Here is a 13,935-nt window from a genome sequence, read left to right on the forward strand (position 1 = left end):
TACCGTATTTTTTTTTTTTTACATGCTACTACATGTTCGATTACTGTTGCATGAGATTCACAAATTGTAACTCACAGCAACCCTTAATCTACAAGATTATTCAAACATTATAAAATCAGATATAATTAGGAAATTATCGTTAATTCATGAAAGTCTGTAACGTCCTAACGAACAACGGAGGTTAATTTCATTAACCCTATGAAATCCTACACATATGAACATATTAATCGCATGCAATCAATTCTACCAATGAACTATTAACTGTAAAATTAAAAGGTAAATTGCTTAACAATTCTAGCATCAAGACTTTCCATGTAATTGAATAAAATAAATTGCATACAACTCTTGCATCAACACATTTCCATGAAACTGAATAAATGATACATAAACTGGAAACCTAGTCATAGCAAACACACTTGCATAAAACAAACAATCAAATATCAGAATAGTGCGTGAAACTAAAATTGCATAACTTATTGCTGTTCTCTTTCAGAACTTGTGCGTCCTAGCACTAAACCCTGTCTTTCATTTTACAAGACGGCCACCTGGTCCCTTTCTTTTTTAACGAGAAAAGCACTATTCTCTTTCCACGGAGTCAAGACTATTTCCTCTTTCAGGAGATTTCAGACTAAAGAATTTCGACTAAGGTCGTCACTTTAAAGTATGATTGCTCTAAAGTGTACACACCTAATTTATTCTGCCCAATCGTAGGCAGCGATCTCTAATTTTTCCCAAAGAAATAATTCCTTTCATCAGCTTTAGACAGCTTGGAATCTGTGAATGACAGTGAGTAACAATTTCCCTTTGAAAAAATTATAAGTGGACATAGGTTCCTACGAAGCGGTTAGGGTTGTTAGCTCAAATGTTTACTTTCTAAGGACCGTGTGAAGATACCCCGGTCAATTTCACCGAGTTGGAATGCTGCCCCTTTGAAGTTTACACTGACATGGGGCGAGATGAACGTAGAAAGGTCGAAGTGACCATTCACAAAGACTTTTCTAGCTTAAATGCGATACAGTTTTAATGCTTAATGCATTCAACTTTAAAGTTCACTGCAATTCAAAATTCGACACTTCACAATTACCATCTTCGCTTAACAATTCTGCGTTATCATTAAAATATTTAAGCTCCTAATAACATCTCTAAATATAACTTATCCCATTTTAACCATCTCATTATCAGATTAAGTAATAATTGCGTTTTACCAGTCACAGATGGACATATTATTGTCATTCTAATGGAATTTGGTAGCGCTGGATGATGTTTTACTGCCTCTTGTTTTCGTGTCGCTGAGAAATCAATTACATCCATGTTGTACAGATATAATATGGATTTATATTGTGTAAAATGTAGAACATCCACATCCACAAGTGGAGTAACAGCAATAATATTTTTTTTAAAAAAAGCACACTTACAGGCCAAATGTGTTACAAACAATAATAAATTTATTACCCTCGACAAGTCAAGGAAAATCGGTGGTGATATCGCTGTTTCATTAGGTAAATTACCTTGAACTCCATGGGCTAAATACTCAGAAGAAAAACACCTTCCAGGATATAATTATTACGGTCCTGGAACCCGATATGATATCAGACTTGATAAACAGGATCAACCAAAATCTTGTGAATATCCGATAAAAGAAATTGATAAAGCGTGTTATGTTCACGATTTGGCTTATAAAAATCAAGACGTGCGACACAGACATATTGCAGATGTGAAGTTGATTCACTCATTAAATTCTATAATAATAAAAAATCCCGCAGAGAATCATTAGCTAATTGGTAAGATTTGCGATGAAAGGTAAATTATTATTCGGAGCCGGTAATTAATCAACCGATAACTGAAATAATGGGATCTATTTATTATAGCCCAAAAGGATATTGGAAGGGTAGATCAGCAATTAATAAACTCGCTGATACAGCAAATGTTACACGTTCTATGGCTGAAAAATGGTTAGCACGACATGTACTATGGTAAATTTATCTACCACCACCTAAACGAATTCAGAACACACATTTTGATGTTAGCGCTCCTAATGAAGTCATCAAGCAAATATCCTGCTTTTACCACATGCTACTATTAACATTGGAAGACGTCAATTAACATATAAATACTCATTAACTGTCGTTGACGTTGCAAGTAGATATAACGAAGCAGAGCCACTATTAACTAAAACAGCAAATGAATTTTTCATCGACTTTTGAACAAATTTGTCAACTAGGATCTGGATCACAAGGTGGTCTACGATGGCTACCACTATTACAGGTTGATCCTGGCATGAATTGCTTGGTACGTTATCATCGTTGATGAAAAAGCACAATGTCAAAATCAGACGACGACATACCGCAATTCATCACGGTAAGGCAATTGTTGAACAATTTAATCGAATACTTGCTGAGCGGTTATTTGGATATCAATAATAGAAGGAAATATTTCAGAAAGATATGAGATCTCGCGAATGGGTTACAAGATTACCAAGTGTGATGCTGCGTTAAATAGTGAAATTACTCGAACAACTGCCATGAAACATATTAATGCGATTACAGAATAAAAAACATATACCAATACAACGACACGAAGTTTCAAAACAACCATTATTAGGTAATATGACTGTCAGGTATTTATATAACCCCAGTGAACTTGAAGGAGGTAAAAATAGAACTACTGATCCTGTTTGGAGTACTACAGTACATAACATTTCTAGCGTGGAAAGATCTACAGGTAGACCCGCAATCTACAGATAAGATTCAAATGCTCCTCAACGTGGATTTGTGCGTGAACAATTGCAAGTAATTCCTGAAGATACACAATTACCACCACATGCACTTTTATGATGCGCCTCGACGTCGATTACATTCAAGACAAGTTAACATCACATTTTTGTGCGTATTACCAGAATTGCTACTAATTCTAGCTACTGTAAATTGCCTTGGATTATTATCTGAAAATTGCCACAACATTATCGTGTTACAACTTACACAGTGATTATTCTGTTGTTGTTTTAATGTCAAGATCGAAGTTAAATTTATTTTTTTTCGTATTTTTTATAACTGATTAATTTTTTAAAATTATATCTTTCTCAACAATTTCATTGTCTTCTTCTGTAAAATTCATAAAAATTCTTCGCAGCTGAGATATTCTTCTAACACGCGATACTGCAAGATACTTAGATTAACTCAATTTGACCATTCGATACGAACATCGACGATCCAAACATTTTAATCAGAAATAGTCAATCCCTGCGATGAGTGAATTGTTATAGCATATCCTAATTTCCATGGAGATTTCTTCAATGCATCTTCAACAACACTAATAGGAACTAAAACACAAGATTTTGTTTTTCTGATGATCCTCGAATTTCAACATTGATATTTTATAGACGTGTATCAACTGGTCGATAACACAATGGTTTTGTAATTCTGGAATCTTTTCTTTATGTAAATGAAATAATTGCTACTGAAATTTATCACGAACTATTTTTTATACTTGCAACTAATAAATCATCTGGTTTCTATATATTCCAAAATATATCAATAGGAGTTCCTGAAATTGTTGAATGTAATACTTCACACTGAACTTTATTCGATTGTAATCTGATTAACTGTTTTTAAAAAAATTAATAATTGGATCGAGTAATCTATGATCATCATTTACTTCTTCATAATAATCTGCAAAATCTTTCAGCCATTCATGTGGAGAAAGTCCAACATTAGGTGTTGGTTCACCATGATTTCCGCACATTACCACGGCTGTGTCGTTCAATAACAACCAATTAAGAAATATTTTTAACATTTCTAACGACACAGTACATATTTCATCCGAAATAATGATTTTTGGAATATATTTTCACCCATTCGCTTGGAAGTCCATTCATCTCTTTTCCATCGAAAGAATCCATGATAAGTACAAGATTTTACTCCTCGTTCCTTCATCTCTTTGGCGAGTCTATGCGTGGGTGTTAAAACAATCATATAAACAGAGTTCCTCAAACTCTGCCTAAATAATTCAATCGCAAGTGTTGTTTTACCGGACCCTCCCACAGTCCATTAAGATAAATTACTTTATGCCTAGCTATGGAATCGTGCACTGATGGTGCTGATGACAATTCTGAGTTTAAAATATATATATTTTTGCGATAAATATCTTTAATTTCCGTATCTGCAGATGGAGAATAATTATGTAATTCTTCTTGTTTGATTCTCCATTCACCACATAATGCATGATGATTTATTTTAAGCGGTTATAACAATTGTGCGTGTTCTATATGAATGCAAAATGAATCAGTAACGACTCTGAATGCGGTATCATGAAATCTATTTACCATTGACAATAAATTTATCAAAAAATAAGCCAATATTGAAGATCTTATATAAGTAAATTGCGGTGATTTACCATCGATATAACTTACAATTGTACCAATCTTAATTAGATTTTTCGCAAGAAAGCTTGTTCTTGTTCAATAAATTCATCTCTTTTTACTGTACGGGTAATTATGAAATCTAACTCAGCATCGTCTATGATTAATATTGTACAACGTCGTTTACGATTATATTTTCCTCCTTGGGTAAATGTACCAATTTTTTTCTTCTACTGAGATCTTGTATATCCTTATTGCCCTCATTAATCATATCAGGATTTTCATCATCAGAATATTTCCGTTGTGTCGGTAGCCAAACTTGTTTTTGTGAACTATATAATATAATTGCTTCACTCCCTCTCAAAATATTTAGTATCTATGAGTCGAGCATATACTGTACTAAAGCTATTGGTGCCCATCTTTTTTTCTAAAAAATGTTAACCAAACTAAGCATAGCAAATTGAATGAATATTTTCACCAAAACTAAATTTCTCAATGCACGCAAAGCCAGTTGAGTCAAAAGGTAATGGTCCGTTTATTGAAATTCTTGTCATATTGTTTGTTGGATGTCCAAATCTGTTAAAATATTCAAAACATTATTAAATTACGAGAAAATTTCCCGGATAACACGCCGCCATATCAGCTGCAATAATTTTTACTTTTTTCAAATTTATATTCACTGTACCGTGTCCCTATTCGACGAAACTAAGTTTAATATCTTTGATAAATTCTGATCGTGTTGTATTCCACGAATTTTTCTTCTGTGTGACATGAGCAGCGACTGATGAAACTGTAAAATAAGTGGTCATTAACTCTTCAATGTTTTTCTCATCGTATTTCTGCGCAAGAGTTTCCAGCTTTACATGAAGTTGTTCTGTGCAATAAATATCACCATTGGGTGACACAAACTGACCATACTCTTTTTCAGAAGCAAATAACCATACAAAAATATGATTATTCCCAGTGACATCCTTGATAATATCGAATAAAGTGTTAAGTACACTAATATAGTCCCATTCCTCGCTGTAAAATTTAACAGTTCGATTTCGTGGGACTTCCGTTATTGCGGACGTCCACGCATGTGCATTATGATCAACAATATTGATCGGATCTCCTCTCGATTTAAATTTCGATTCGTATAAAATATTTCCTGTCAGTGATTTTATTGTCATTGGAAATTTTAATTATTTTACTAATCTATCAACATCCTTAATTGTTGCTACGGTATCTTTGTCTCATTCCGCCCACGTGTTTATCTTTTCGCGTCTTAAATCCGTTAAACCATGTCCACGCAACGAATTTTTAAAATGATCCATCACTCGCTCGGCTACACAATTTATCTTATATTGATCTGATAATGATGAAAATTTCATCGGCATAAGATTATCGACGTCAGGATTATCATTCATCGGATATATTGCATAAACAAACACTGTTACAGGATTCGCTCTTTCATAATAGAGTTTATCAATCCCCGTCAACATTCCAGGTTTATAATTTTTATTTAACACAACAATATTTCCTCCAGGTCCATCAAGAACAGGATAACGTTTGTCAATAATAATCCAGATATTGCTTAAATTTTCAATGATTTTTATTTGGATAAGGTAATTTCGATTGTCAAGATAATCAATAATTTTTCTGCTCGATTATCATTCATCACTGCATCGATAATGGTATCACCATCGATAGTTTTAAATGTGTGTCCATTCAGGAGTCATTTCCCATTTCTCGACCTTCTTTTTGCGTCTCTAATAGTCTTGATCAATTAATATTATTTGGGCTGTATAAAATTCTTTTTGGTTCAGGTTTTATTCTGTCGAGATAAAATGTAAACGAAAGATCTTTTTCAGGAGCAAATGAAAAATTATTAATTGTAATACTTAAAGAAATTTGCATTCAATTAGTGTCTTCATTTTTTTTAAAATAATGACCAAGCAAAAAAAAAATTGTAAATGATTGTTAATTGGCTGAACACATTTTTGTAATCGCAATTGTGAAAACGAATTTTGTGCAGGACCAGTTTCATGCATAAACTGTGGATGTGAGGTACGAGGAAAAACAAAATTATGTGAAAAATGCAGAGGTAAGAAATATCCTGAATTAATGCGGAACTACCAAAAATATGATATTCATATAACCGTTGAAGACTACGCAAATAAATTTCCAAATGTATGACATAAATGTCAATCATCAGCCTGACAGTTTACCCGACACAAAAAAAAACAAACCATGAAGTGTAAGTTCTTTTTGTGTCGGGTAAACTGTCAGGCTGATGATTGACATTTATGTCATATATATATATATATATATATATATATATATATATATATATATATATATATATATATATATATATATATATATATATATATATATATATATATATATATATATATATATATATATATGGTGATTATCCACTTCATGGAAACCTCACATTTTTTCTCATGATACAGGTGATGTTTCAACAGGTGTGTCCTTGTCGATGTTAAAACAGGTAATTGTGGAGAAAACATATAATATTGAATATGATATTTCATGATGAATGGAAGAAAAATAATTTCGTAAAATATCCAATATTTAAAAAATATTCGTGATGGAATTATTAGAAAGTGTAGATTAAGAAAAAAATTGGTCATATTATTAATTCTGGTTATTCTGCGATCAACGTTGGTGGTTAGCAATATCTTTCTCATATATTTGTTTATTTGTTATTGATCATATGAATTCAAAATAAAATAGATAATAGTTTATCTAATCTGAGAGAAGTTACTCAGAGTCAGAATTTAAAATACGGTAAAACTGGTATGTATGAAACTAAAAGACTAGTTACTGCAGATGTTGGCACAGGTTAGATTAAATTTCATTCAATTTCTGCAGCTGTTAAATATTTCAGCATCAAAAGAAATTCAGTCAAACGTGCCACTGATGATGTGACTTATTCAACATTTTCAGTAAAAAGTTATAAATGGATATCATTTTATGATGTTTAATTATGATATCATATTCAAACAATTAGATATTTGGATATTTTATATATTAATCAAGAAAATATTAATGCCATTGTAAGTGAGGTTAAAAAATTACGATCTGTACGATTGTTAAAACCGATACCCAGCAATAATAGAAGTAAAACCCCGTATGAAATAATTGACCCTGAATTTATCAGTGATGAATTGGATAATGAGTATCGTATTATTAAATTACTTGAAAGTGTAACGGATAATTCATTAATTTATGTATCAAGAAGTGATATTCCTAAATATGCTCATGCGATTAAATGTGTTAATAAAATATTATCTAAGGATACGAAGAATGAAAGAAAATTATTAGTTGTACATCTATATTAAAATATATTATTTCAGAAGATTAAACTAATTCTTCTTTCGGTAGAAACGCATCCTCATTTAGCTGAGCAGCATTAATGTCTTGTTTATCATCGAACTCTTGTATTTTACCTCAAGTTTTTATTTGTGACACAGATGGTTTTATTGTTTACCTCAAAGTTTTTTTAATTATCGATGCGATCATTTTTTACCTCAAGTATTTTTTATCATCGAAGGTTTTATTTTTTTTACCTCGAGTTCTCTTTTGTAATCGATGGGTTCATTTTTTACCTCAATTTTGTTTTGTTTTCATCAATAGTTTTATTTAACTCTTGAATTTTTACCTCGAGTTTTTGTATTTGTGGCACATAATTCATTATATAAATCTGATTATATTAATGGCTTCATTTAACTCTTGAATTTTTACCTCGAGTTTTTTATTTGTGGCATATAATTTGTTTTATCGTCGATAGTTTTACTTAACTCTTGAATTTTTACCTCGAATGTTTTTTTATATCTGTGGCACATAATTCATCATATAAATCTGTTTTATTCTTAATTTCACCTTGCACAATATTAATGGCTTCATTTAACTCTAGAATTTTCTCGTTAAGAATTTTACCTTGTATCGTTCCAGCAACACCGGCGGGAAACCTTTTACTTTTGTGTGATCTCGTCCAGATCCTGTACAAACGAGTTAAACCAATATGAAGCATCTAGGCAATTTTTGTTTGTGATTCACTTCCACGCAAGCTTATTATTTTTTTCTCATCATCCAAGGATAAATATGTAGGAGTTCGTGGCATATATTTATCGGAAAAATAAAAATGGAAAAAATAAACATCTAGTTGTGATATTTGTAGACCAATATCTATAGTTTGATCACGTCCCATGAACGTCATCAACCAATGATGAGCACGTGCAACATGATTCTGATCAAAACATAACAAAACTTCTTCAGAAGGTTCTTGATGTCCGTTTATCCTCAACGTAACTTCAGTAATACCAAGATTGTCAAATATCATTATACTGTGTGTTTGTGAGTTTACTCGTGCAGCATCTTGGAAAGCAATAAATATGTGTCGCGGTGCAGAAACACCTTGCTGTGATGCTATCTGCCATGCGAATACATCATTAATATTACTTTGAACACTACCTGTGATCATCGTCAACCATGATAATACTAATTTGCCACCTGAATCCATAAAGGAGAGCATTCGTTGTTCTTCAGCGAGTGATGGTATCTTTGTTAGTATCCACAAGGAAAGTTTTGTCAGCATTACTTTACCAGCATCACCAAAAGGGCACCAGATTGCATCATCGTCAGTAGCCTATCTTACAAGCAGAACTGTATGGTTGGGTCCAAAAATAACTTTTCTAACATTTCCAAAGATATGTGACAGTTGAAATGCGCATGAAAATCTTCTACTTCCATCTTTCAGCATTGTTTGACGCGTTAAAAATCCTATGTTAAAATCCTGATTATCACCATGAACCACCGGCCACACTGCAGCATCAGCAGTGTCGGTATCATTTCTTGGTCGTCTTATATTATATCGTCTGCTATTAGGATGATGAAAAATGTACTTGGCAAACATTATTGACGGACCAGCTGATTTCGAATAATATTCGAAATATGTTGCTATGTCTAATATTGTTGTGGCAACATCGACGTCGCTCTAACATAGTTCAATGTTTTGTTTTTTCCCGTCAATCATGTATGCAGCATTGTTAAATAACTCCATAATACCATTATTAACTAAGCCAATTATAACATCAGCTCCATATTCAGTATCATCTGTTTTTAAAATTTCACCATCTACTTCAGTGAAGTTCGATTCGTCCACGCTGATTCTGTTCTTGTGCATTATAAGATTAATATTGATAATCACGCACAGATTCATCTTTGAGAACTGGTGCGTCCATGTCAAATGCAGGTTCGGATACACGTTTAAACATTATAGTTATTATCGTCTAACACGAAGACCACTTCGGGAAATTCCATTTCCTGTTATCAAAATGAAACTACATTTTTTTCTTTGTCTGACATAGGTACACCAGCCAACTCTGCTAAAAAAATATTTGCAGCTTGATTGATTACTTTACTGACATTTGCAGACATAACTTCAGTGCTGGCCAGTTTCACTGGTGGGTAAGGTTTTGGTCGAATTAATAGTGTTAATCTATCCTTGATTGCCGAGAATGCTTTACCGGCAACATTACCAACTGCGCTAGGGATTTTGTTCGCGAACAAAAATCAATAGATTTCATTCGTAGTTGTTTTGCAATCGGTATTGCTTTTGGAGCTATTCTCGCAAATAGACCCTGAACAACATCGGCGAGTCCATTTCCGTAGATCGCTTTATACGTTGGCAATCGTGAGTTTACTACCATAACTATTACAGGTCTACGTTGAGCAGTGTGTATAATCATTTTATGTTATTGTTATTCATTTATCTAATCGCTGTAGTAATCATCAACGATCTCACCGATGAGAGATCGATAAACAATAATATCCATAAGAACACCTGCAAATAATCGTTGACAAATATCAGAAATTTCATTAATGATTTCTGGTGAATTATTACCAGCTCGTTTTCCTCCGATCAGAACCTCTAATCTATCTACGTCGGAAAGAACACTGTCAGGACAAGTAATAAAACCACTTTCGGTTTTTGGACCCAAATATTTATCATAAGTTTCATCAATTACGTCTCATGCTGTAGGTTCTACATCATATACTTCTTCTTCAGCAGCAGATGATCTCGTTAATGATTTTAAAAGATCTGATTTTATTTTTTCTTTTACTTTTTGTTGAAATTCAAAGAAATCTGGATCGTTACTACCGGCATATTCTTTATTTTTAGCGGCGATATATACCTCGATTATCCAATTTTCAGGTTTTAAACTTTTAATATATTTAGGTTTTACATGTTTCTCTATTTTATCAAATCCATATGCGGCAACATTTATTACTTTGTTCGGATCATCAATTTCGGCAATACCTTCAGGAGTAAATTTATTTCTAAATCCCGACGATTTTTTGTTGGTGTTTGTGGTTGTTGTTGCTGCGGTGGAGGGAAAATTGATATGAAGGTTCTTGCATAGGAGGTTGCAATGGGGAAAGTATTTGTTGAGAAATTTGTTTCAGTGTCTCATTATAAAGTCTTTTCATCTCATTAACAAAACTTCTATATTTTAAATCATCATCTCTGGCTTGTTTTTTGTTTTTTTGTTGTAATATACCCACTTGATGAAATTATCATCAGTTACAGTAACATAATCAGGTTTTAAAAATGTAGTCTTTTCAAAAATACCTTCTAATGTCCTCTAAGGTAAATCTTTATCTTTAATATTTTTAAGTTCTTCAATAAAGTCATCTCTAAAATTTTTAATCAATTCAGTATTTTCTTATTTTACTTTAGATTTGGATGTAAGATCTTTTTTTATTATCTCAGTAATACCTTCAAGTGTATCTTCCTCCATGGGGGGAGGCTGAACAGCAGCTATTTCAGCTGGAAGATCTCGTAAAATCTTTCTTGTTCGTTTAGTTCTTCTTGTTATCTTTTCAGTTTGCTCAGCAGTTTGTTTTAATGCTAGAAGAAGACCTTCTGTAGCTTTTGTAACAGGCTTAAAAATTTGTTCTGCACCTTTTGTAAATTCAACGTGTTTCTTGTCGTTCCTGTAGTTTTTGTTTAAGAGAATTACGCACGGGAAGATATTTTTGATTGCTTTTAATCGTTCTCGAGCTAGTTTAGCGGTATAAGATTCTGTAGCTGGTACCATTATTTTATCAGTGATGATTTAGTTACCCACACGGATTTATAACAATAAATTTACATGACCCCCCAAACACGATATCGGATAGGAAGTGATAAAATCTTCAGATGAAAATATTCAGATAAAAAAAGATAAAATATTCGGATAAGAGAAAGATAAAAATTCGGATGAAAACAATAGCAGCGGGGAGGGGGGGAGGGCTAGAGTAAGTGCCATAAATGGTACAACCTTTTTTTTAATAGCCTTATTTCAGGAAAATAAACCTTTACGATAGAGTTTCTTTTCGATTTTTTTATAAACTATTTTTAAAAATTGAGGGCTCCTCGAAAGAGGTCTGTTGCCCCCCCCCCCTCCGCTGAATTTAACAAAGCTTGTTGCTATTCACTCTTTTCTGTTACTTTTTTTAAGAGCATAAGCTCGTAATATAGCTATGTCTGTGTGTGTATGTGTGTTGGTAGTTTTAACAAAGAAGCGCAAAGAGAGTACAAAAACGTTATAGGAGAGTATTTTACTCTGTCATTTTCTTTTGTATAGTTTGTTACGCATCAATCTGATTCGAGTCAGATATCCAAGTAAGGCTTTTGAGATCTGATTCTAATCAGACTGGTTAAGCGTTTGCTACACGTTTGTCCGTATGGTGCAGCAGACTTTGGACGTAGACTCTGAGTAGTGTAGTGGGATACCCTAGGGTCGTATGGGACTTCCATGTTAATACATTTTTTTTTTTTTTTACCCATGGGGTCTATGGGAATTTAACATGGGGAAATTGAACATGGAATGTATAGGGACAAGGGATTAGGACTGTCTAGCGTCAAAAAGTGTTGGACTGTCTAGCGTCAAAAAGTGAGGTTTTATAAGGACAACAGGAATGGAACAGATTTGGACTTCTATGTTAAAACGGGGGGGGGGGGGGAGGGGGGGCGGAGGGGGTGTACCTTGGCGTCAAGTAGAATTTAACATGGAAAATTTAACATGGGATGTATAGGAACAAGGGATTGGGACTGTCTAGTGTCAAACAATGTTGGGTCTGTCTAGCTTAAAAAAGTGGGTTTATATAAGGACAATAGGAATGGAACAGATTGGCACTTCTGTGTTAAAACGGGGGTGGGATGTACCCTGGAGTCAATGGGAATTTAACACAGGAAATTTAACATGGGATGCATAGGTAGTTAATGACTTTCTCTCTGCATTGGATAGCGGAAAGATTACAGTCTTCACCCTCTTTGATTTGTCTGCAGCATTTGACACAATAGACCATGATATATTACTTCACCGTCTCCAGCATGTATTTGGCATTCATAGGTAGCATCCAATATCCAATAATATATATTTATCAAATTATTGAATAACTCCGTCACGGCCACGATCTTCGTTTTCTTTATTCCGTAGAATGGCGCGAATGACGAACGCTGTGAGTTTTATATCTAAAGCACGGATGTGAAGGAAAACATCCCCTACTTTTCTTTTCACATATCATCTACTATCCATACAGTGATGAGGAGACAAATAACTAACCATATTATATCTATCCACACACGGGAATGAGGAAAACAAACCCTTTCTTTACTATCCACACACACACGAAGAAGCAAAATTAAACCCAAAATCTACTATCCACACACGCGGAGAAGCATAACAAATCCAAACTATACTATCCACACACGCGAAACAGCAAAAAACATAACCAAAATCTACTATCCACACACGCGGAGAAGCATAACAAATACAAACTATACTATCCAGCAGAAACATAACCATAGTATACTATCCACACACGCGAAGGAGCAAAATCAAACCCAAAATCTACTATTCACACACGCGAAAGAGCAAAATCAAACCCAAACAATACTATCCACAAACGGAAAGCAGCAAAAACATAACCATAATATACTATCCACACACGAGAAGCAGTAAAAACATAACCCACATATACTATAAACACACGGGAAGCAGCAAAAACATAACCACAATCTACTATTGACACACGCGAAGCAGCAAAACATTACCATAATCTACTATTCACACACGCGAAGCAGCAAAAAACAAAGCCCAAACATTAGCTATTATACTTTTTTTATTTAAACCTGTTTCACGTAAGTAGGATATTATATTTTTGTAGGTATTGTTCAGGTTAGGGTTGGATTTGTTTAGGATTTCTGGGAAAGTAACTGGGGATCCTATTTTATTTTGTTCTGTTTTAAATTTCTCCCTTTCTTTTTTAAATTTAAGGCATACATTGAACATGTGTGGTAGGTCCTCAGGGACCCGGCAATAATATCAATTAGGACTGTGTGGGAAGGGTCCTATGTGCTTACCATAACTGGTAACCAGTTTGGTTTGACCTGTATATATTCTATTAATTATCTTTTGATCTTTGCTTTGGAGTGCGGTGGTTTCCTGTTTCTGTTGACTTCATTAATGATGTTGTAGAGTTTCCTACTTTGGGTACTGTCATCCCATTTTTCCTGC

Source organism: Sinohyriopsis cumingii, chromosome 1 (assembly GCF_028554795.1).
Source record: "Sinohyriopsis cumingii isolate HCF-2022 chromosome 1, ASM2855479v2, whole genome shotgun sequence".
In the NCBI taxonomy this organism is placed as follows: domain Eukaryota; kingdom Metazoa; phylum Mollusca; class Bivalvia; order Unionida; family Unionidae; genus Sinohyriopsis; species Sinohyriopsis cumingii.